Here is a 23,750-nt window from a genome sequence, read left to right on the forward strand (position 1 = left end):
AGTCCAAATATTGCGAACGAGCAGTAACCTGCTCTTCTGTTACGACTCCCCCCTTCGCCACATCTTCCGTTATGGCCGGAAGTAACGACTTTATAAACCACTCAGCTAGAAGCTGATCAGGAACGTATGTTTTAACCATTCTTCGTCGACGTCGCCACTCATGTATATGATCTGATATATGAGTTGCGGTTGTCTGTTTGAAGTTGGTCAATATCTCTGTTCCCATTTCATACCTTATCGGTAATTGAAAGTGGGTTAAGAATGTCATGGCAAGGGAGCTAAAATTGTCGAACGAAGCTCTTGGCAATTCTATATACCATTTTGCCGCTGGACCTGTCAATGTCCTCTGAAAGAGGCGAAGTCTTATCGAATCGTCATTTAAGGTGTTCGATGAACACCATAGATGAAATGTCATCACATGATTCGACGGGTCTTCACCTGGATTTCCATTGAATTTAGGAATGTCGGATGGAAGTTTGTGTGGAATCACTGGCCACCATGGGGCGTAAGCAATTGGATCGTTGGTTAACCGATGTAGATCAGGCAACTCTAAAGTCGCCACGAATGGTAACTGTTGATTCAAGTTAGGTGAAGCGTAACCAGGATACGATGGAATCGCTTGAACAGTTGGTCTTTGCATGCCAGCATAATGGAGTTGATGTTGGTATGACTGATACGGTTGGTGGACACTACCACTGTAAAGTGGTTGATTTTGACCATTTTGGATATATGGTTGTCCACTATTCGCAAAGATTTGTTGTTCAGAACCTTGGTACACTTGCTGGAATTGTGGTTGTTGGTACTGCACTAGCCACGGTTGCGAGACCATGGGTTGTTGTGCTATACTAACCATTGGACCAAGATGTGGGGTAATTGTACCCGATTGTACTTGTGTCGCCCCACCAGTAGGCGATTGTGGTTGGGTCGCAGGGTCAAGGGGCTGTTGCATGAGAACCTGACAAATCTGAGGTTGACATACAACAGGCATCGTTTGAACTTGCGACACGGTTACAATGGCCGGTGTAGTTGGGATGTTCGTCACAGGTACACACTGTTGCATAGAATATACAACTCTTGGTTGCTGGGATAGCATGGGTACCCAACTACTTGTTGCAATTCCACCATAACTTGAATAAGGTTGAGAACTCCCGTATGGGTACCCACCCGGAGGGGGTAATGAAAGGGCATACTACCCCCCATACGGTGGTAATCTAGAACTCAAGGCAATTGATCATCCTGGAGGACTGGATGGCCTAAATTGATTCCCAAAAGGGTCAAATTGATGAGTCTCACCATAAGAGTTACCAGACATTACTCCGGAACAAACAGGAACAGACCATACTGCCGAGATAGTCCCTTGGTGGACTCCTTCTAGCGGTTGAGAGCTAGTTGGGACAGACGGTATGCCGGCGAACATTGTCAGATTTGCAGCAGGTAATTCTGCTGTCGTCGTGTCATCTGACACAGTCCTAGACGTCGACGGTTGTTCAGACATTTTGAGTCTATCCAATTGATCGCCTAGTGATTCTACAGGAACTTCCACTGGTGATGGACAAACTTCTGTTGTAGCAGGAAATAGAGTGACCCCTACTCCAAAATGAGTTGGAGTGGATACTTGCGGTTCCTCTATAATTTCCTCTATCGCAATCAGACCAGGTGGAAGAGGAAGACCGTCAGGTCCGTAAAAGATTTCCGGTGCCGAAGAAGGGGTTGTATCGACAGCGACAGATGTTTGAGGAACAAAACTCTCTAGACCGGTTACAGATGGAACTGGTTCAGTTATACAAGTATTTGCCCCCAGACTAGGATCAGTATTACTGTCCTTCTGCTGCGGTTGAACTTCTTCTATACAGGCAGGGTTTCCGGAAATGTTTGGAGTCACCAGAATCTCAGATGTTGTTGGAACACTTGTTCTAACTTTTAAAGGAGATTTTGAACTCGTTCGACGAGCTCACTTTGCCCGGATTATTTTCGATTCCGGAGACAAAGACGGTTGGCTCGCAAGCCTCTGCGAACGACGGATATTCAATTGACTTTCTTCCACGATTGCGGATTACTCGATCAACTAAAATATAAAGGGGAAAATTTGTGTTTCCGATTTTAATGAATTTTATTAGACGCTTTTAGACATAACTTTGCTTTTTCATGTTTTAAGAGTCGAGAAAAAGCTAAAGATGACTCTAGTCTCCTTCGATGTATTAACGAGCCCGAAGTGACAAATGCTCGGTTGGACTTTTTCAGTTATAGAGTTTGAAAAAGGCCAAAAGAAACTGCTCTGGAGTTCTAGGCAGAGGGTGTGCCAAACCTTTCGCAAAACCACGGAATACGTTTTACGGTACGTGTGGTCAATCTTCGTGAATGTTGTGTTCACTGCATTGCGATCAGTAGGGTGGCCGACACGGCTTCCTATGGATAAAGGATTTGTTCCTATAGGGGTCTCCCAATATATACTCGACGGTACGTGGGAGCACAAGTCCATATTAGTGCCACCGACTCTCAGGAGGAATCACCCACCTTCGTAGAGATCGACAGTCACTAAGTTTAACGACGCCGGAACACGTCTCTAGCTTAGACCTCTATATGTTTGCATTATGTTTCAATGCGTTGTTAGGTTCATTCAGTATATTTTAAGTTGATCTTTTTAAAGTTTGCCTTTCAAGGTTCACCACGAGATGTATATGACAAATTCCTAAATGCAGCCTAAGATGAGAAGCAAGCTTTTTCAAATCTTTTTGACTGATGAAAATCTTAACTACTGAGGGAGAAGAAAGGCATATCTTTTCACACAGTTCATACAGCACAAACTAATGCACTTTCTCCTAAATCATCATGCAAACTTTTTCAAATGCAAAATGCACAATGCATGTATTTTCTTTTCCCTTTCTTAATGTTGATGTGTTACAGAAAGAAAGTTGTTATATAACTTTGATTTCGATTTAAAGCGAAATTAAACAAGCTAGTCCAAAATCAAAAGACACCTTAAGATTTACTTGTTTAATCACTGGAAATACATGAAATCAAACCATAATGACGAAAGTAAAAAGACTAATCAGCTATGGACAGCAAACAAGCTAACTCTTTAGACCAGCAAAATGCCTAAGACAGGTTCAGATCTAAGAGGCCAAAGCAAGACTAGTTCACTTTCGTTATGGGAAATTGTAAATGACGTAATAAATACAAAAGAACAAGTACAATTTCGTTATATAACAGAGGTAGAATGATGGCAAGTAAAGTTGGTTTCAGAATAGGTGCAAGACTAGTAACTGGCTGCAAAATCTATAGTGAAAACAGGCAAGAAAAAGGGAGGAAACCCCAAATGCACAAGGCAAAATTGGGCCAACGCAGGTGCTGCACAGCCAATCTGGATCTCAGCGCAGGTAGCCCCTTCGGGACCTGCGTTGCAAAGCAGGTAGCCTGTGTACTTTCCCCAGTGGAGTCGCCAGTTTGTTGTAGGGAAAAGTATCCGATTCGGATGACCCTATCCCACTCTAAGGGTGATAGTACCTCAGCAACAACTGTAAACAAAACTACTTAAGGTTTACTTCTTTATGAAAGCAAGAGAGAATGAAGAAATGCACTAATCGTTGCCTTGCGCTTAATATTTGCTCCAATCTCTTCTCTTTGCTGCTTGCTCCTAGCTCTTTGCCCTTTTGTTGGCCCAGCTACAATGAGATCCTGCAAAATAACAAAGAAGGAAACTACAAGAAGCATGCATTCATAACTGATTCAAGGATTAGCATAAATCAAATATACAATCATCATGATACATCATTGAAACAAATGCATATAGAAGTACCTCAATAGCTTTTATTAATGGAAGAAGTAAAGTTCTGAGAAGGTTACAACCATTGAAGGCCCCAATCCAGCAACACCTCCCAGCAGAAAGAATTTCTCCTCTTCACCTCCTTCAAGCAATCACCCAATAGTTCTATAGTGAAACCAATAGCATATCATTACTTTGCACAAAATTCCAGCCTCCTGAGCTCATAGGAGAGAGCTCAATATATAGATGAATTGAGAAAGGATGAGTCAGCTTGCAACTGATGTGTAGCTGCCTTGTGTCCTCTCTCTCTTCAGTTGATCTTCAGTTCTTGAGTCCACTTGGAGAACCTTGCTTCCACTTGGAGAAACAGAGCCTTTGACTCATCACAAGGCGAAATCCCTGATCCAAGTGTCATTTTTGGAAGATTCCAGAGCAATGACTCAGTGTGCGACTTGTCCCATCTCGCTCAGCGCAGGTGGCCTTTGTCCTACCTACTTTGCAACGCAGGTACACCATGGAGGAGTTGAGTTTCAGCGCAGAAGCCTAGTGGAGCACCTGCTTTGATTTCAGGATTGCTTGTTTTTGAGTGTTTTCAGGTGGAGAACTGATCTGAGAGCTGTTGGTTTGCTGACCTTGTTCCTCTAGGGGTAGGAACATCATGTTTAGGGACTTTGGATCCCTTGGATTATTGACAATTCATGCCTGATGCTGCAAGGCACAAAATTGTCTATAACAGATGCCCCCTAAAGTATGAGGTCGTTTATCGGGTGAAATGCTTTATTAGGAGGATCCGAAGTTCATTCAATCTGCTGAGAAGTGTCCTGTAATAAGATACAATACAATACATTATTTTTCATACTTTTTCATGATCTAGCTGAGGCGGGCATTCCCATGCTCAGCTTTATAAATTCATTTTGGTACATAGAACAGACGATCGTCTGATGGTAGACTGATAATTCTCTGCTGAAATTATCATCCTTTGAGAAGGATGATCATCTGCTGCAATGATGTACATATCAAATGTCTTTATATCCTGAATATATATCGCAGCCCGGATGGATGAAACTAGATCCGGGGTCTTCAATCTCTTCCGATCTTCACTCGATGTACAAGTCGATCCATGTGAGAATTTCTTGAAGTCGAACATGGAAAGACATCGCTTGATTACCGGTCAATGATGTAAACCGTTAACAAGCGCGAGAGGAATCACCGATAAGGATGATGACCCTCAAGGTACAGCAGTACAATTCACATGGTGGGAATAAAGGACTTGGTGTCGACCACCATGCAAAATCCTCTGGTCGAAGGTCATTGATGTATACCTGTCGCCGGAAGTGAGAAACTTGCCATTGAGGCATGCAAGCTTCAAAGTACTGAAGGGGTTGTTCCTAGATCAACTCCTTGGATAATGAGCTGATGTCGACAAGGAGCGATCCGTCAAAGGAGGGCCTTAATGAATCCCACATCATTGACACGGAACGGAGCTAGTGATTGTGATGAGGTGAAAACAAACTGTGATGTATGATCCAGGGTGGCGGTCATGAAATGGATGAAGGACAATGTATGGCAGTGGATGGGACACGGTTGACTCTTTGCAGAACAACATCTCTTGAACATATAACGACACTGATGTGATGGATTGGTAGCATTACCCCAACTATGGATGGTGTGGCGAGGGCCATGGTGATGAGACCGGTGAATGAAACAACCCAACCCGATGTGATACGGAGGACAAAGTGTCATGTTCAAGAGCGACTTGCTACCATTAAAGCTGTGAGGTTCTCCCAATTTTTCCCCAGTCATTGCTGACCAGTACCTCTTTATTTTTGTCAAGCTTGAGGAGGATAACATATGCTTGTTCTATAACCTGCCCTTCGGGCAAGCCCATCGCTATGTTTTAACGAGCCTAGCGATAGGGAAACTCGTTCTCGTCTAAAGACAAGTTTGTCGCTATTTAATGAATTTAACGAGTCTAACGACAAGGATAACTCGGTCCTTTTCATTTTTAGAGAGTCTGAAAAGGTACATAAAGTCAACTCCAGAATTCCTTTTTCGTCATCTAATCCCTTAAGTCCGAAAAAGTATAAAACAATACAGAAGGGATGAGTTTTCGGTACTTTTAACGAGCCGAACAAAACAAGCATTCGATATTTTTGTGCAATAATCCCTCAGGTCCAAAAAGATTAAAATCTAGAGGAGGGATAGCTCTTCCGGTTGCTTTAACGAGCTGGGAGGCCAAAACTCGGCAAACTTTTCATATTTTACGAGTCAGGAGAAAAGAGCTCAAAGAAGACTCGTCTTTTGAGGAACGAGTGATAAACAGGGATAGCAGCAGATTCCAGGTACAGGTTGGAATTTTCCAATCACGGCAGTGTCACAAGGATGGCTAAGTGAAATCACTCTTCGCAGTTGTTCCTCAAAATGGGTAAACAAACATATGGAGATGAACGATTGGCCAAATGAACGGATGGATGTGAGACTGCAAGAACACGACCAAGGGCTTTAATATGGCTGTTAAAGGTTACATTTACCAAGGTTATTTACCGGTTCATTTTTTCTGGGTGAGCTTGAACTCTAGGGGAAGATTGCTCACAACTTATGTTTATTTTTTAACGAGCATGAACTATGTGCTAAAACTGCTCGGATCTTGCGTTTATTTTTTAACGAGCATGAACATTGCTAAAAATGCTCGATTATATGGTTTACTTTTGATTTTTTACCATAACTAGCTTCTCTTTTTCACTGATAGCACTGCATTTTCAAATTGCTGCAACAAACTAGTTAGAAATGAGTAATATTTACCTGAAAATGAGATTAACACATTAATATTTACCTTGAACTACGTAAAAAAAGCAAATAAAAAGGGTTTTTACCTCTCACTTTACCATTTCATTTGCATTTTGCTTGTTGGAGCTTTAGAGGAGCCTCTTTCCCCTTGATTTTCACCAGCTGATTCCAGGAGATTCTGTGGACGATTTTCGGCGCCGTTTGGACCAGGTAGGAGCTAAACCTTAGCTCTTCATTTTCATGGTTTCATTTTCCTGTTTTATGCCTGTTTTGCTGTTGTATTGAGCCTCTGGGGTTTTGCCAGGGCGCCCTCTGATCAGCGCAGGTTCCCCATTCGAAAACTGCGTTGGGATTCAAGCTGCTTGAAGGCAGCTTGTCCCCCAACGCAGGTAGTACACTGGGCACCTGGTTTGGGGCATAAAAACAACAATTTTTCACAGATTTTGATGAAATTTTCGCCAGTTTTTCATCAATTTCAGGAGCTGACTCATTCTCTTGTTTGTTTTGCAGGGCTTCTTGATCAAGATGGCCCTCACATGGCGAGAACGAGAACATGAAGAAGAAGATATGATTGCCCTTCATGATCCTGTTACGGTGGGCGCGCTACGAGACTGTGGTATGCTGAAGTTTTTCCGTATCTCAAGCATGAGAGCACAGATTTCACTACTGCAGTATATGCTTGATGCTTGGGATCCTGTTAACCAAGTATTCCAGATCAGGAACAAACCTATTCCATTGACCGTGACAGACATTTACTTCTTGACTGGCTTGTCAAGGCGGGGTGCCCCCATTTCTTTATCTGGTACAGTTCGGGGAAATGATTCCGTGAGAGACTATGTCCGCCAGTATTGCAGGGAGGGGTCCCAGCCGAGCAGAGACGGCAAGGTAGTCATCCATGATGTTACTAGCAGGCCTCTCAGGTCTATTCTGTATACTCTTGGTAGGATGGCCGGCAGCGCATCTTTACATGTTGCCAACAGGTCTCATATGCAGCACGCCTTGGAGTGTCTCCAACCGAAGATGTTCAACTGGAGTGATGCAGTGCTTACTCAGATGAAAAGTCAACTGAACAAGGTGAAGGACGGGAAGCTTAAGAACTTTGGTTTTGGTTCGATTCTGACTGCCTTCGCCTTGGAGAAGATCCCTCTGATGCAACCTCAGTACATTGATCTCGGAGTGCCTTCTCCTACCGAGCCACGTATGCAGCGATGGGTCGATCACATGTCCAGACATGCAGGTCAATCCCAGATTTCTTTCATTGCCGCTTTCTTCAGGTGGTTCGATCGCCAGGAGATGGCTTTTTCCGAGTACCCATATGTTGGTATGGATTTCCGGGGTGATCCGGATATGGTACTGCCAGACGGCGCTCAGTGGGATGCCCCTGGTAGGAATTTCAACCATATTACTGTCCATTGTTTTCATTTATAATGTTCTTGTGCTTTATTCTATCAAGACTTTAATTGAACTCATGTGTGCTTGCAGATGTCGGTCTTGTTCGTCCGGCAGTTCATCTGAGACCACCTGTTGCTGCTCCAGCAGAGGAACCTGCTCGGAGAGTTATTATCCGTGATCTTAGCGATACCGAGACCCTTACAGCTGTGCAGGGGTAGGTTGAGAACCTTACCCGTGTTCTTCCAGATGTACAGATTGACGAGTTACCTTTACCGATGCAGCAGCATACCATCGGTGTACCTAGACGATGGACCCGTCTTCTGTGTATGATAGCACAGACTGTGGCTTACTATCAGGAGCATCACTAGGCTAGGGTGTCCCCTAGTACTTTTGAGTTTTTAGGTCGCATGACCAATTTTGTCTTGGTTACAGAACATTATGTATGAACTTTATAAACAGCTTATATGTATTTTGATTTTCGAGTTTCATTCTGGTTGATTTGGATGATTCATATGTACACTCTTTTATGAGGTGTCCCTTTTATAAATGTTGCAAATGTCTATCTAACACATAGTTTGCTAATGAGTCAGTTAATGTGTTTAAATTTCTTGAAACATGTTGATATTGAATTGAATCAAATCGTCTTTCCAAGATTTTTACTCTTAGGAACATGCGATAAATAGCTGGATTGCGAACAGAATATATACCATTGAGTTGTCGTATTACGAGATGTGAGTCTAGCCTGACAATTAGTCGGCATATGCCACGTGTGATGGCATCAGAGAGTAGTTCTATCAACGCGCTATACTCAGCGATGTTATTCGTTGATTGCCCAATACATACACCTCTGAAACTTACTAACTCGCCGCTTGGATCAAAAATGGCCCAGGCTGCGGAGGATAGGTTTCGCGAACTACGACTCGCTCCGTCGGCATATCCAACACATGTCTCCATAAGGTTTGACATCTGCAACGAATGGAAAAAGGGGAATCACTCAACCAGAACAAGAACTTTGGCGAAAACAAAATATAACAAAAGCATGCAGGTTACTATTTAAGCATAGTAACACTTGAGGTACAGCCCGTTCCGGGGCTGCGCCAGTGGAATTCCATCGTAATCAATTAACTCGTAGGCTCCTTTTTCTAACACTCTTTTAACAATATAGGGGCCCATCCATAAGGAATTGAATTTACCTGCTCCTAATTTATCTGATTCTTGGTCATAAAGCAAGACCAAATCACCTTCTGAGAAGACACGGGGTTTGACATTTTTGTCGAACTGAGCCTTGACTCGTTTTTTATGGGCTTCGTTAGCCAAAGCGGCATCACGACGGGTTTCATCCAAGTGGATTAATTCCAAGAAACGAGCCTCTTCTTCCGAAGTTCCGGGGAGGAGATCAATTGCGAGTTTAAGCGACGAAATTTCGCACTGGATTGGTAAGACTGCTTCCAGGCCATACACCAATTGAAAAGGTGTGAACCCAGTTGCGTTCTTTACCGATGTTCGGTAAGCCCACAAGGCTGAGTACAGGATTAGGTGCTACCTTCTTTTATGAACCCTAATCATCCTTTGCAACATACGCTTCAGGACCTTGTTGATTGCCTCAACTTGTCCGTTAGCTTGTGGATAATATGGGGTAGAGTTGTCGTGAGATAGCCCTAGTTTGGCAGCCAATTCGACCATCATGTGATTGCGAAAATGCGATCCATGATCCGTAACTATAGCCTGTGGTATGCCAAACCTGGCGACTACATGATTGAAAAAGAAAAGGGCAGCTGTTTTGCCAGTGTTATCCAATGTAGGCATCGCCTCGGCCCATTTGGTAAAATAGTCAACAACGACTATAATATACCCATGCCCCCGGTCGAGGTGGGGTTACATTGCATGAAATCGATGCCCCATTTGGCAAAAGGCCCAACTGCAACTATTGGTTGTAGTGGTGCAGGCGGTCTTCTGGTTTTGCTTTCAAAGATTTGGCAGGAGTGGCAACTTCGGACTGCGATTATGCAATCTTTGAATATTGTCGGCCAAAAATATCCTGCTCTTAATATCTTTTGGGCTGTAGCGAAACCTGATTGATGCCCCCCACACGCACCTGAATGACACTCATTCAGGGCTTTTTCGGCCTCTTCATGGGTGAGACACCTCCTCAGAACTGTATCGATACCACGACGGTAAAGAGTATCACCGACGATCATGTAATCTTTTGCTTGGTATCGTATACGTTTCTGTTCGGAGTGTGAGGTGTCTGGCTGAAACTTTTGGGTCTGGAGATAGATTATTATATCTCCGTACCACTCATCGCTTGCAGATATCAGAAACAAAGTCTCGTCCACGATTGATTCCTTGGAGGTTTCATCGTTGGACGACGATGGGAGATCGCATAATAATTCTGCGAATACCAGAGCTTTCTTTGATTTGGATTTTCCAAATTCCAAATCAAACTCTTGAAGGATCGCTATCCATTTGGAATACTTGCCCCCCAGCAACTGTCACGACAGTATATAAGTCATGGGGTTGCAATCTGACAGAATGGTAGTTTTCCTAAAGAGGATATAATGTCGAAATCTCTGTACCGCTTGAACAGCAGCAAGCGCTAGCTTTTCAACGTAAGAATACTTACTTTCTGTATCATTTAAGTTTTTAAATAATATACAGGATGTTCAACTCCATCGACTTCTTGAACTAAAACCATAGCAATGGTTGTATCTGCTGCAGCTAGATACAGGTTAAAATCCCTAAGATACCGACTCGCCATAGGGAAAAGTATCTCACTTCCGGCGATATATACCAAAAGATACGTACTATCGCGTATATATTGGGAGACCCCTATAGGAACAAAGCCTTTATCCATAGGAAGCCGTGTCGACCGCCCTACTGATCGCAATGCAGTGAACACAGCATTCACGAAGATTGACCACACGTACCGTAAAACGTATTCCGTGGTTTTGCGAAAGGTTTGGCACACCCTCTGCCTAGAACTCCAGAGCAGTTTCTTTTGGCCTTTTTCAAACTCTATAACTGAAAAAGTCCATCCGAACATTTGTCACTTCGGGCTCGTTAATACATCGAAGGAGACTAGAGTCATCTTTAGCTTTTTCTCGACTCTTAAAACATGAAAAAGCAAAGTTGTGTCTAAAGCGTCGTTAATATAATTTATTTTAATCGGAACATAATCACCTGTTATTCCCACGTTGATCTTTCAGTTGAAAAGTATGGAGCCCACCAACCAAGGAAGTCACCTTGGTGGAAATCCCAATCCCTTCTCCTCTTGGGGAGATGTTGGTGCGCCTCATATGGCCACATTGTCACTTCCAGGATTGATAATTGGCCTACCTATATGGCTCTTTTCAACTAATGTAGTTCAAATCGCCACTAATCCTGAGCAGTCGAATCAACAGTCAGACCAGTCTAGAGCTACCCACCAGCCTTCCACCTCTTACAATTCTTCCTCTGATCCTTCATCTTCGCAGGGTAGAGCCGGCAAAAGTCAGCCTCCCATGGAGAAGAAGGAAAAGAAGAAGAGAGAAAAGAAGCAGAAGGGGCCTAAGGCGAAGGCGACTGGGGGCAAGCAAAAGACATCTGACAAAAATCCACACACTGCACCGACCGGGCCTAAATCGCCATGTGTCATTTGCAAAGGGACCCACTTCCATCGTGATTGTCCTTGTATTCCCCGGATACTAAGGGACTGGTCCCCCAGGTTGCACAATCCGGTAGCATCAACCTCTGGTAGTCATGTTGATTGCAGTCCATCAACTAGCGAGAGTGAAGGACGAAAAGGGAGACCAAGATCACCCTGTATGTTGTGTGAAGGCGATCACGCCATTCACCGATGTCCATTCTTAGATGAGGCTACCTGCGCTGAGAGCCAGATTGGCTGTGCAGCACCTGCGTTGGCCCAATTTTGCCTTGTGCAGTTGGGGTTTCCTCCCTTTTTTCCTGCCTGTTTTCACTATAGTTTTGCAGTCAGTTTTCAGTCTTAGTACCTATCTGAAACCAACCTTACTTGCCATCATTCCGCCTCTGTTATATAACAAAATTGTACTTGTTCTTTTGTATTTCTTCCATCATTTACAATTTCCCATAACGAAAGTGAACTAGTCTTGCTTTGGCCTCTTAGATCTGAACCTGTGTTAGGCATTTTGCTGGTCTAAAGAGTTAGCTTGTTTGCTGTCCATAGCTGATTAGTCTTTTTACTTTCGTCATTATGGTTTGATTTCATGTATTTCCAGTGATTAAACAAGTAAATCTTAAGGTGTCTTTTGATTTTGGACTAGCTTGTTTACTTTCGCTTTAAATCGAAATCAAAGTTATATAACAACTTTCTTTCTGTAACACATCAACATTAAGAAAGGGAAAAGAAAATACATGCATTGTGCATTTTGCATTTTGACTACTTGCATGACGATTTAGGAAATTTTGCATTAGTGTGTGCTCTATGATCTGTGTGAAAAGATTTGCCTTTCTTCTCCCTCAGTAGTTAAGATTTTCAAAGTTGAAAGATTGAAAAGTTTGTTTCTCATCTTAGACTGCATTCAGGAATTTGTTACATACATCTCGTGGTGATCCTTAAAGGCAAACTACTAAGCAAGATCAACATTAAAATAAATTCAATTTACATAACAACGCTTTGTAACATAACGCAAACACATAGAGGTCTAGGTAGAGACGTGTTCCGGCGTCGTTAAACTTAGTGACTGTCGATCTCTACGAAGGTGGGTGATTCCTCCTGAGAGTCGGTGGCACTAATACGGACTTGTTCTCCCATGTACCGTCGCGTATATATTGGGAGACCCCTATAGGAACAAAGCCTTTATCCATAGTAATCCGCAATCGTGGAAGAAAGTCAATTGAATATCCGTCGTTCGCGGAGGCTTGCGAGCCAACCGTCTTTGTCTCCGGAATCGAAAACAATCCGAGCAAAGCGAGCTCGTCGAACCAGTTCAAAATCTCCTTTAAAAGTTAGAACAAGTGTTCCAACAACATCTGAGATTCTGGTGACTCCAAACATTTTCGGAAACCCTGCCTCTATAGAAGAAGTTCAACCGCAGCAGAAGGACAGTAATACTGATCCTAGTCTGGGGGAAAATACTTGTATAACTGAACCAGTTCCATCTGTAACCGGTCCAGAGAGTTTTGTTCCTCAAACATCTGTCGCTGTCAATACAACCCCTTCTTCGGCACCGGAAATCTTTTACGGACCTGACGGTCTTCCTCTTCCACCTGGTCTGATTGCGATAGAGGAAATTATAGAGGAACCGCAAGTATCCACTCCAACTCATTTTGGAGTAGGGGTCACTCTATTTCCTGCTACAACAGAAGTTTGTCCATCACCAGTGGAAGTTCCTGTAGAATCACTAGGTGATCAATTGGATAGACTCAAAATGTCTAAACAACCGTCGACATCTAGGACTGCGTCAGATGACACGACGACAGCAGAATTACCTGCTGCAAATCCGACAATGTTCGCCGGCATACCGTCTGTCCCAACTAGCTCTCAACCGCTAGAAGGAGTCCACCAAGGGACTATCTCGGTAGTATGGTCTGTTCCTGTTTGTTCCGGAGTAATGTCTGGTAACTCTTATGGTGAGACTCATCAAATTGACCCTTTTGGGAATCAATTTAGGCCATCCAGTCCTCCAAGACGATCAATTGCCTTGAGTTCTGGATTACCACCGTATGGGGGGCAGTATGCCCTTTCATTACCCCCTCCGGGAGGGTACCCATACGGGAGTTCTCAACCTTATTCAAGTTATGGTGGAATTGCAACAAGTAGTTGGGTACCCATGCTATCCCAACAACCAAGAGTTGTATATTCTATGCAACAGTGTGTACCTGTGACGAACATCCCAACTACACCGGCCATTGTAACCGTGTCGCAAGTTCAAACGATGCCTGTTGTATGTCAACCTCAGATTTCTCAGGTTCTCATGCAACAGCCCCTTGACCCTGCGACCCAACCACAATCGCCTACTGGTGGGGCGACACAAGTACAATCGGGTACAATTACCCCACATCTTGGTCCAATGGTTAGTATAGCACAACAACCCATGGTCTCGCAACCGTGGCTAGTGCAGTACCAACAACCACAATTCCAGCAAGTGTACCAAGGTTCTGAACAGCAAATCTTTGCGAATAGTGGACAACCATATATCCAAAATGGTCAAAATCAACCACTTTATAGTGGTAGTGTCCACCAACCGTATCAGTCATACCAGCATCAACTCCATTATGCTGGCATGCAAAGACCAACTGTTCAAGCGATTCCATCGTATCCTGGTTACGCTTCACCTAACTTGAATCAACAGTTACCATTCGTGGCGGCTTTAGAGTTGCCTGATCTACATCGGTTAACCAACAATCCAATTGCTTACGCCCCATGGTGGCCAGTGATTCCACACAAACTTCCATCCGACATTCCTAAATTCAATGGAAATCCAGGTGAAGACCCGTCGAATCATGTGATGACATTTCATCTATGGTGTTCATCGAACACCTTAAATGACGATTCGATAAGACTTCGCCTCTTTCAGAGGACATTGACAGGTCCAGCGGCAAAATGGTATATAGAATTGCCAAGAGCTTCGTTCAACAATTTTAGCTCCCTTGCCACGACATTCTTAACCCACTTTCAATTACCGATAAGGTATGAAACGGGAACAGAGATATTGACCAACTTCAAACAGACAACCGCAACTCATATATCAGATCATATACATGAGTGGCGACATCGACGAAGAATGGTTAAAACATACGTTCCTGATCAGCTTCTAGCTGAGTGGTTTATAAAGTCGTTACTTCCGGCCATAACGGAAGATGTGGCGAAGGGGGGAGTCGTAACAGAAGAGCAGGTTACCATAATAATAATCTATCTCCAATAATAATCTATCACCATGGAATTTCTCCTCTTCACCTCCTTCAAGCAATCACCCAATAGTTCTATAGTGAAACCAACAGCATATCATTACTTTGCACAAAATTCCAGCCCCCTGAGCTCATAGGAGAGAGCTCAATATATAGATGAATTGAGAAAGGATAAGTCAGCTTGCAACTGATGTGTAGCTGCCTTGTGTCCTCTCTCTCTTCAGTTGATCTTCAGTTCTTGAGTCCACTTGGAGAACCTTGCTTCCACTTGGAGAAACAGAGCCTCTGACTCATCACAAGGCGAAATCCCTGATCCAAGTGTCATTTTTGGAAGATTCTAGAGCAATGACTCAGTGTACCACTTGTCCCATCTCGCTCAGCGCAGGTGGCCTTTGTTCTACCTGCTTTGCAACGCAGCTACACCATGGAGGAGTTGAGTTTCAGCGCAGAAGCCTAGTGGAGCACCTTCTTTGATTTCAGGATTGCTTGTTTTTGAGTGTTTTCAGGTGGAGAACTGATCTGAGAGCTGTTGGTTTGCTGACCTTGTTCCTCTAGGCGTAGGAACATCATGTTTAGGGACTTAGGATCCCTTGGATTATTGACAATTCATGCCTGATGCTGCAAGGCACAAAATTGTCTATAACAGATGCCCCCTAAAGTATGAGGTCGTTTATCAGGTGAAATGCTTTATTAGGAGGATCCGAAGTTCATTCAATCTGCTGAGAAGTGTCCTGTAATAAGATACAATACAATACATTATTTTTCATACTTTTTCATGATCTAGCTGAGGCAGGCATTCCCATGCTCAGCTTTATAAATTCATTTTGGTACATAGAACAGACGATCGTCTGATGGTAGACTGATAATTCTCTGCTGAAATTATCATCCTTTGAGAAGGATGATCATCTGCTGCAATGATGTACACATCAAATGTCTTTATATCCTGAATATATATCGCAGCCCGGATGGATGAAACTAGATCCGGGGTCTTCAATCTCTTCCGATCTTCACTCGATGTACAAGTCGATCCATGTGAGAATTTCTTGAAGTCGAACATGGAAAGACATCGCTTGATTACCGGTCAATGATGTAAACCATTAACAAGCGCGAGAGGAATCACCGATAAGGATGATGACCCTCAAGGTACAGCAGTACAATTCACATGGTGGGAATAAAGGCGACCACCATGCAAAATCCCCTGGTCGAAGGTCATTGATGTATACCTGTCGCCAGAAGTGAGAAACTTGCCATTGAGGCATGCAAGCTTCAAAGTACTAAAGGGGTTGTTCCTAGATCAACTCCTTGGATAATGAGCTGATGTCGACAAGGAGCGATCCGTCAAAGGAGGGCCTTAATGAATCCCACATCATTGACACGGAACGGAGCTAGTGATTGTGATGAGGTGAAAACAAACTGTGATGTATGATTCAGGGTGGCGGTCATGAAATGGATGAAGGACAATGTATGGCAGTGGATGGGACACGGTTGACTCTTTGCAGAACAACATCTCTTGAACATATAACGACACTGATGTGATGGATCGGTAGCATTACCCGAACTGTGGATGGTGTGGCGAGGACCATGGTGATGAGACCGGTGAATGAAACAACCCAACCCGATGTGATACGGAGGACAAAGTGTCATGTTCAAGAGCGACTTGCTACCATTAAAGCTGTGAGGTTCTCCCAATTTTTCCCCAGTCATTGCTAACCAGTACCTCTTTATTTTTGTCAAGCTTGAGGAGGATAACATATGCTTGTTCTATAACCTACCCTTCGGGCAAGCCCATCGCTATGTTTCAACGAGCCTAGCGATAGGGAAACTCGTTCTCGTCTAAAGACAAGTTTGTCGCTATTTAATGAATTTAACGAGTCTAACGACAAGGATAACTCGGTCCTTTTCATTTTTAGAGAGTCTGAAAAGGTACATAAAGTCAACTCCAGAATTCCTTTTTCGTCATCTTATCCCTTAAGTCTGAAAAAGTATAAAACAATACAGAAGGGATGAGTTTTCGGTACTTTTAACGAGCCGAACAAAACAAGCGCTCGATCTTTTTGTGCAATAATCCCTCAGGTCCAAAAAGATTAAAATCTAGAGGAGGGATAGCTCTTCCGGTTGCTTTAACGAGCTGGGAGGCCAAAACTCGGCAAACTTTTCATATTTTACGAGTCAGGAGAAAAGAGAAAAAAGAAGACTCATCTTTTGAGGAACGAGTGATAAACAGGGATAGCAGCAGATTCCAGGTACAGGTTGGAATTTTCCAATCACGGCAGTGTCACAAGGATGGCTAAGTGAAATCACTCTTCGCAGCTGTTCCTCAAAATGGGTAAACAAACATATGGAGATGAACGATTGGCCAAATGAACGGATGGAGGTGAGACTGCAAGAACACGACCAAGGGCTTTAATATGGCTGTCAAAGGTTACATTTACCAAGGTTATTTACCGGTTCATTTTTTCTGGGTGAGCTTGAACTCTAGGGGAAGATTGCTCACAACTTATGTTTATTTTTTAGCGAGCATGAACTATGTGCTAAAACTGCTCGGATCTTGCGTTTATTTTTTAACGAGCATGAACATTGCTAAAACTGCTCGATTATATGGTTTACTTTTGATTTTTTACCATAACTAGCTTCTCTTTTTCACTGATAGCACTGCATTTTCAAATTGTTGCAACAAACTAGTTAGAAATGAGTAATATTTACCTGAAAATGAGATTAACCCATTAATATTTACCTTGAATTACGTAAAAAAGCAAATAAAAAGGGTTTTTACCTCTCACTTTACCATTTCATTTGCATTTTGCTTGTTGGAGCTTTGGGGGAGCCTCTTTCCCCTTGATTTTCACCAGCTGATTCCGGGAGATTCTGTGGACGATTTTCGGTGCCGTTTGGACCAGGTAGGAGCTAAACCTTAGCTCTTCATTTTCATGGTTTCATTTTCCTGTTTTATGCCTGTTTTGCTGTTGTATTGAGCCTCTGGGGTTTTGCCAGGGCGCCCTCTGATCAGCGCAGGTTCCCCATTCGAAAACTGCATTGGGATTCAAGCTGCTTGAAGGCAACTTGTCCCCCAACGCAGGTAGTACACTGGGCACCTACTTTGGGGCATAAAAACAACAATTTTTCACAGATTTTGATGAAATTTTCACCAGTTTTTCATCAATTTCAGGAGCTGACTCATTCTCTTGTTTGTTTTGCAGGGATTCTTGATCAAGATGGCCCTCACATGGCGAGAGCGAGAACATGAAGAAGAAGATATGATTGCCCTTCATGATCCTGTTACGGTGGGCGCGCTACGAGATTGTGGTATGCTGAAGTTTTTCCGTATCTCAAGCATGAGAGCACAGATTTCACTACTGCAGTATATGCTTGATGCTTGGGATCCTGTTAACCAAGTATTCCAGATCAGGAACAAACCTATTCCATTGACCGTGACAGACATTTACTTCTTAACTGGCTTGTCAAGGCGGGGTGCCCCCATTTCTTTATCTGGTACAGTTCGGGGAAATGATTCCGTGAGAGACTATGTCCGCCAGTATTGCAGGGAGGGGTCCCAGCCGAGTAGAGACGACAAGGTAGTCATCCGTGATGTTACTAGCAGGCCTCTCAGGTCTATTCTGTATACTCTTGGTAGGATGGCTGGCAGCGCATCTTTACATGTTGCCAACAGGTCTCATATGCAGCACGCCTTGGAGTGTCTCCAACCGAAGATGTTCAACTGGAGTGATGCAGTGCTTACTCAGATGAAAAGTCAACTGAACAAGGTGAAGGACGGGAAGCTGAAGAACTTTGGTTTTGGTTCGATTCTGACTGCCTTCGCCTTGGAGAAGATCCCTCTGATGCAACCTCAGTACATTGATCTCGGAGTGCCTTCTCCTACCGAGCCACGTATGCAGCGATGGGTCGATCACATGTCCAGACATGCAGGTCAATCCCAGATTTCTTTCAGTGCCGCTTTCTTCAGGTGGTTCGATCGCCAGGAGATGGATTTTTCCGAGTACCCATATGTTGGTATGGATTTCCGGGGTGATCCGAATATGGTACTGCCAGACGGCGCTCAGTGGGATGCTACTGGTAGGAATTTCAACCATATTACTGTCCATTGTTTTCATTTATAATGTTCTTGTGCTTTATTCTATCAAGACTTTAATTGAACTCATGTGTGCTTGCAGATGTCGGTCCTGTTCGTCCGGCAATTCGTCTGAGACCACCTGTTGCTGCTCCGGCAGAGGAACCTGCTCGGAGAGTTATTATCCGTTATCTTAGCGATACCGAGACCCTTACAGCTGTGCAGGGGCAGGTTGAGAACCTTACCCGTGGTCTTCCGGATGTACAGATTGACGAGTTACCTTTACCGATGCAGCAGCATACCATCGCTGTACCTAGACGATGGACCCGTCTCCTGCGTATGATAGCACAGACTATGGCTTACTATCAGGAGCATCACTAGGCTAGGGTGTCCCCTAGTACTTTTGAGTTTTTAGGTCGCATGACCAATTTTGTCTTGGTTACAGAACATTATGTATGAACTTTATAAACAGCTTATATGTATTTTGATTTTCGAGTTTCATTCTGGTTGATTTGGATGATTCATATGTACACTCTTTTATGAGGTGTCCCTTTTATAAATGTTGCAAATGTCTATCTAACACATAGTTTGCTAATGAGTCAGTTAATGTGTTTAAATTTCTTGAAACATGTTGATATTGAATTGAATCAAATCGTCTTTCCAAGATTTTTACTCTTAGGAACATGCAATAAATAGCTGGATTGCGAACAGAATATATACCATTGAGTTGTCGTATTACGAGCTGTGAGTCTAGCCTGACAATTAGTCGGCATATGCCACGTGTGATGGCATCAGAGAGTAGTTCTATCAACGCGCTATACTCAGCGATGTTATTCGTTGATTGCCCAATACATACACCTCTGAAACTTACTAACTCGCCGCTTGGATCAAAAATGGCCCAGGCTGCGGAGGATAGGTTCCGCGAACTACGACTCGCTCCGTCGGCATATCCAACACATGTCTCCATAAGGTTTGACATCTGCAACGAATGGAAAAATGGGAATCACTCAACCAGAACAAGAACTTTGGCGAAAACAAAATATAACAAAAGCATGCAGGTTACTATTTAAGCATAGTAACGCTTGAGGTACAGCCCGTTCCGGGGCTGCGCCAGTGGAATTCCGTCGTAATCAATTAACTCGTAGGCTCCTTTTGCTAACACTCTTTTAACAATATAGGGGCCCATCCATAAGGAATTGAATTTACCTGCTCCTAATTTATCGGATTCTTGGTCATAAAGCAAGACCAAATCACCTTCTGAGAAGACACAGGGTTTGACATTTTTGTCGAACTGAGCCTTGACTCATTTTTTATGGGCTTCGTTAGCCAAAGCGGCATCACGACGGGTTTCATCCAAGTGGATTAATTCCAAGAAACGAGCCTCTTCTTCCGAAGTTCCGGGGAGGAGATCAATTGCGAGTTTAAGCGACGAAATTTCGCACTGGATTGGTAAGACTGCTTCCAGGCCATACACCAATTGAAAAGGTGTGAACCCGGTTGCGTTCTTTACCGATGTTCGGTAAGCCCACAAGGCTGAGTACAGGATTAGGTGCCACCTTCTTTTATGAACCCCGATCATCCTTTGCAACATACACTTCATGACCTTGTTGATTGCCTCAACTTGTCCGTTAGCTTGTGGATAATATGGGGTAGAGCTGTCGTGAGATAGCCCTAGTTTGGCAGGCAATTCGACCATCATGTGATTGCGAAAATGCGATCCATGATCCGTAACTATAGCCTGTGGTACGCCGAACCTGGCGACTACATGATTGAAAAAGAAAAGGGCAGCTGTTTCGCCAGTGTTATCCAATGTAGGCATCGCCTCGGCCCATTTGGTAAAATAGTCAACAGCGACTATAATATACCCATGCCCCCCGGTCGAGGTGGGGTTACATTGCATGAAATCGATGCCCCATTTGGCGAAAGGCCCAACTGCAACTATTGGTTGCAGTGGTGCAAGCGGTCTTCTGGTTTTGCTATCAAAGATTTGGCAGGAGTGGCAACTTCGGACTGCGATTATGCAATCCTTGAATATTGTCGGCCAAAAATATCCTGCTCTTAATATCTTTTGGGCTGTAGCGAAACCTGATTGATGCCCCCCACACGCGCCTGAATGACACTCATTCAGGGCTTTTTCGGCCTCTTCATGGGTGAGACACCTCCTCAGAACTGTATCGATACCACGACGGTAAAGAGTATCACCGACGATCATGTAATCTTTTGCTTGGTATCGTATACGTTTCTGTTCGGAGTGTGAGGTGTCTGGCCGAAACTTTTGGGTCTGGAGATAGATTATTATATCAGATAGCCCTGATAAACAGGTATATCATTATATAGGTTCCAGAAGACTCGTCTTTTGAGGAACGAGTGATGAACAGGGTAGCAGCAGATTCCAGGTACAGGTTGGAATTTTCCAATCACGGCAGTGTCACAAGGATGGCTAAGTGAAATCACTCTTCACAGCTGTTCCTCAAAATGGGTAATCAAACATATGGAGATGAACGATTGGCCAAATGAATGGATGGAGGTGAGACTGCAAGAACACGACCAAGGGCTTTAATATGGCTGTCAAAGGTTACATTTACCAAGGTTATTTACCGGTTCATTTTTTCTGGGTGAGCTCGAACTCTAGGGGAAGATTGCTCACAACTTATGTTTATTTTTTAACGAGCATGAACTATGTGCTAAAACTGCTCAGATCTTGCATTTATTTTTTAACGAGCATGAACATTGCTAAAACTGCTCGATTATACGTTTGCATGCCCCCAGCATAATAATGCAAATCGAGGTGCATGCCCCCCAAGCTTCATTGCATCCAACTCGGTGGTTGGAATGAAGGTTTACCTCGGGGATTTGTTTCATTTTTTAATGAGGTTGACACAAGATAGGAACTATCCTCGACTCGGATGACCCTATCCCACTCTAAGGGTGATAGTACCTCAGCAACAACTGTAAAGAAAACTACTTAAGGTTTACTTCTTTATGAAAGCAAGAGAGAATGAAGAAATGCACTAACCGTTGCCTTGCGCTTAATGTCGAATCCAAACTCTTCTCTTTGCTTGCTTGCTCCCAGCTCCTTGCTCTTTTGCTGGCCCAACTACAATGAGATCCTGCAAAATAACAAAGAAGGAAACTACAAGAAGCATGCATTCATAACTGATTCAAGGATTAGCATAAATCAAATATACAATCATCACAATACATCATTGAAACAAATGCATATAGAAGAACCTCAATAGCTTTTATTAATAGAAGAAGTAAAGTTCTGAGAGTGTTACAACCATTGAAGGCCCCAATCCAGCAACACCTCCCAGAGACTATGTCCGCCAGTATTGCAGGGAGGGGTCCCAACCGAGCAGAGACGGCAAGGTAGTCATCCGTGACGTTACTAGCAGGCCTCTCAGGTCTATTCTGTATACTCTTGGTAGGATGGCCGGCAGCGCATCTTTACATGTTGCCAACAGGTCTCATATGCAGCACGCCTTGGAGTGTCTCCAACCGAAGATCTTCAACTGGTGTGATGCAGTGCTTACTCAGATGAAAAGTCAACTGAAAAAGGTGAAGGATGGGAAGCTGAAGAACTTTGGTTTTGGTTCGATTCTGACTGCCTTCGCCTTGGAGAAGATCCCTCTGATGCAACCTCAGTACATTGACCTCGGAGTGCCTTCTCCTACCGAGCCACGCATGCAGCGATGGGTCGATCACATGTCCAGACATGCAGGTCAATCCCAGATTTCTTTCAGTGCCGCTTTCTTCAGGTGGTTCGATCGCCAGGAGATGGCTTTTTCCGAGTACCCATATGTTGGTATGGATTTCCGGGGTGATCCGGATATGGTACTGCCAGACGGCGCTCAGTGGGATGCTACTGGTAGGAATTTCAACCATATTACTGTCCATTGTTTTCATTTATAATGTTCTTGTGCTTTATTCTATCAAGACTTTAATTGAACTCATGTGTGCTTGCAGATGTCGGTCCTGTTCGTCCGGCAATTCGTCTGAGACCACCTGTTGCTGCTCCGGCAGAGGAACCTGCTCGGAGAGTTATTATCCGTTATCTTAGCGATACCGAGACCCTTACAGCTGTGCAGGGGCAGGTTGAGAACCTTACCCGTGGTCTTCCGGATGTACAGATTGACGAGTTACCTTTACCGATGCAGCAGCATACCATCGGTGTACCTAGACGATGTACCCGTCTTCTGCGTATGATAGCACAGACTGTGGCTTACTATCAGGAGCATCACTAGGCTAGGGTGTCCCCTAGTACTTTTGAGTTTTTAGGTCGCATGACCAATTTTGTCTTGGTTACAGAACATTATGTATGAACTTTATAAACAGCTTATATGTATTTTGATTTTCGAGTTTCATTCTGGTTGATTTGGATGATTCATATGTACACTCTTTTATGAGGTGTCCCTTTTATAAATGTTGCAAATGTCTATCTAACACATAGTTTGCTAATGAGTCAGTTAATGTGTTTAAATTTCTTGAAACATGTTGATATTGAATTGAATCAAATCGTCTTTCCAAGATTTTTACTCTTAGGAACATGCAATAAATAGCTGGATTGCGAACAGAATATATACCATTGAGTTGTCGTATTACGAGCTGTGAGTCTAGCCTGACAATTAGTCGGCATATGCCACGTGTGATGGCATCAGAGAGTAGTTCTATCAACGCGCTATACTCAGCGATGTTATTCGTTGATTGCCCAATACATACACCTCTGAAACTTACTAACTCGCCGCTTGGATCAAAAATGGCCCAGGCTGCGGAGGATAGGTTCCGCGAACTACGACTCGCTCCGTCGGCATATCCAACACATGTCTCCATAAGGTTTGACATCTGAAATGAATGGAGAAAGGGGAATCACTCAAC

General features: G+C 43.6%; 1 pseudogene; it reads left to right on the top strand.

Annotated features, from left to right (window-relative positions):
• The first annotated feature begins 7,897 nt into the window (after window positions 1–7,897).
• Window positions 7,898–23,750, top strand: part of LOC149208536 (uncharacterized) — a 176,994-nt pseudogene continuing 161,141 nt past the window's right edge.

This window comes from Pinus tabuliformis, chromosome 1_2, assembly GCF_031772625.1.
Source record: "Pinus tabuliformis cultivar Carrire ecotype Pingquan chromosome 1_2, CPIR1, whole genome shotgun sequence".
Taxonomy (NCBI): Eukaryota; Viridiplantae; Streptophyta; class Pinopsida; order Pinales; family Pinaceae; genus Pinus; species Pinus tabuliformis.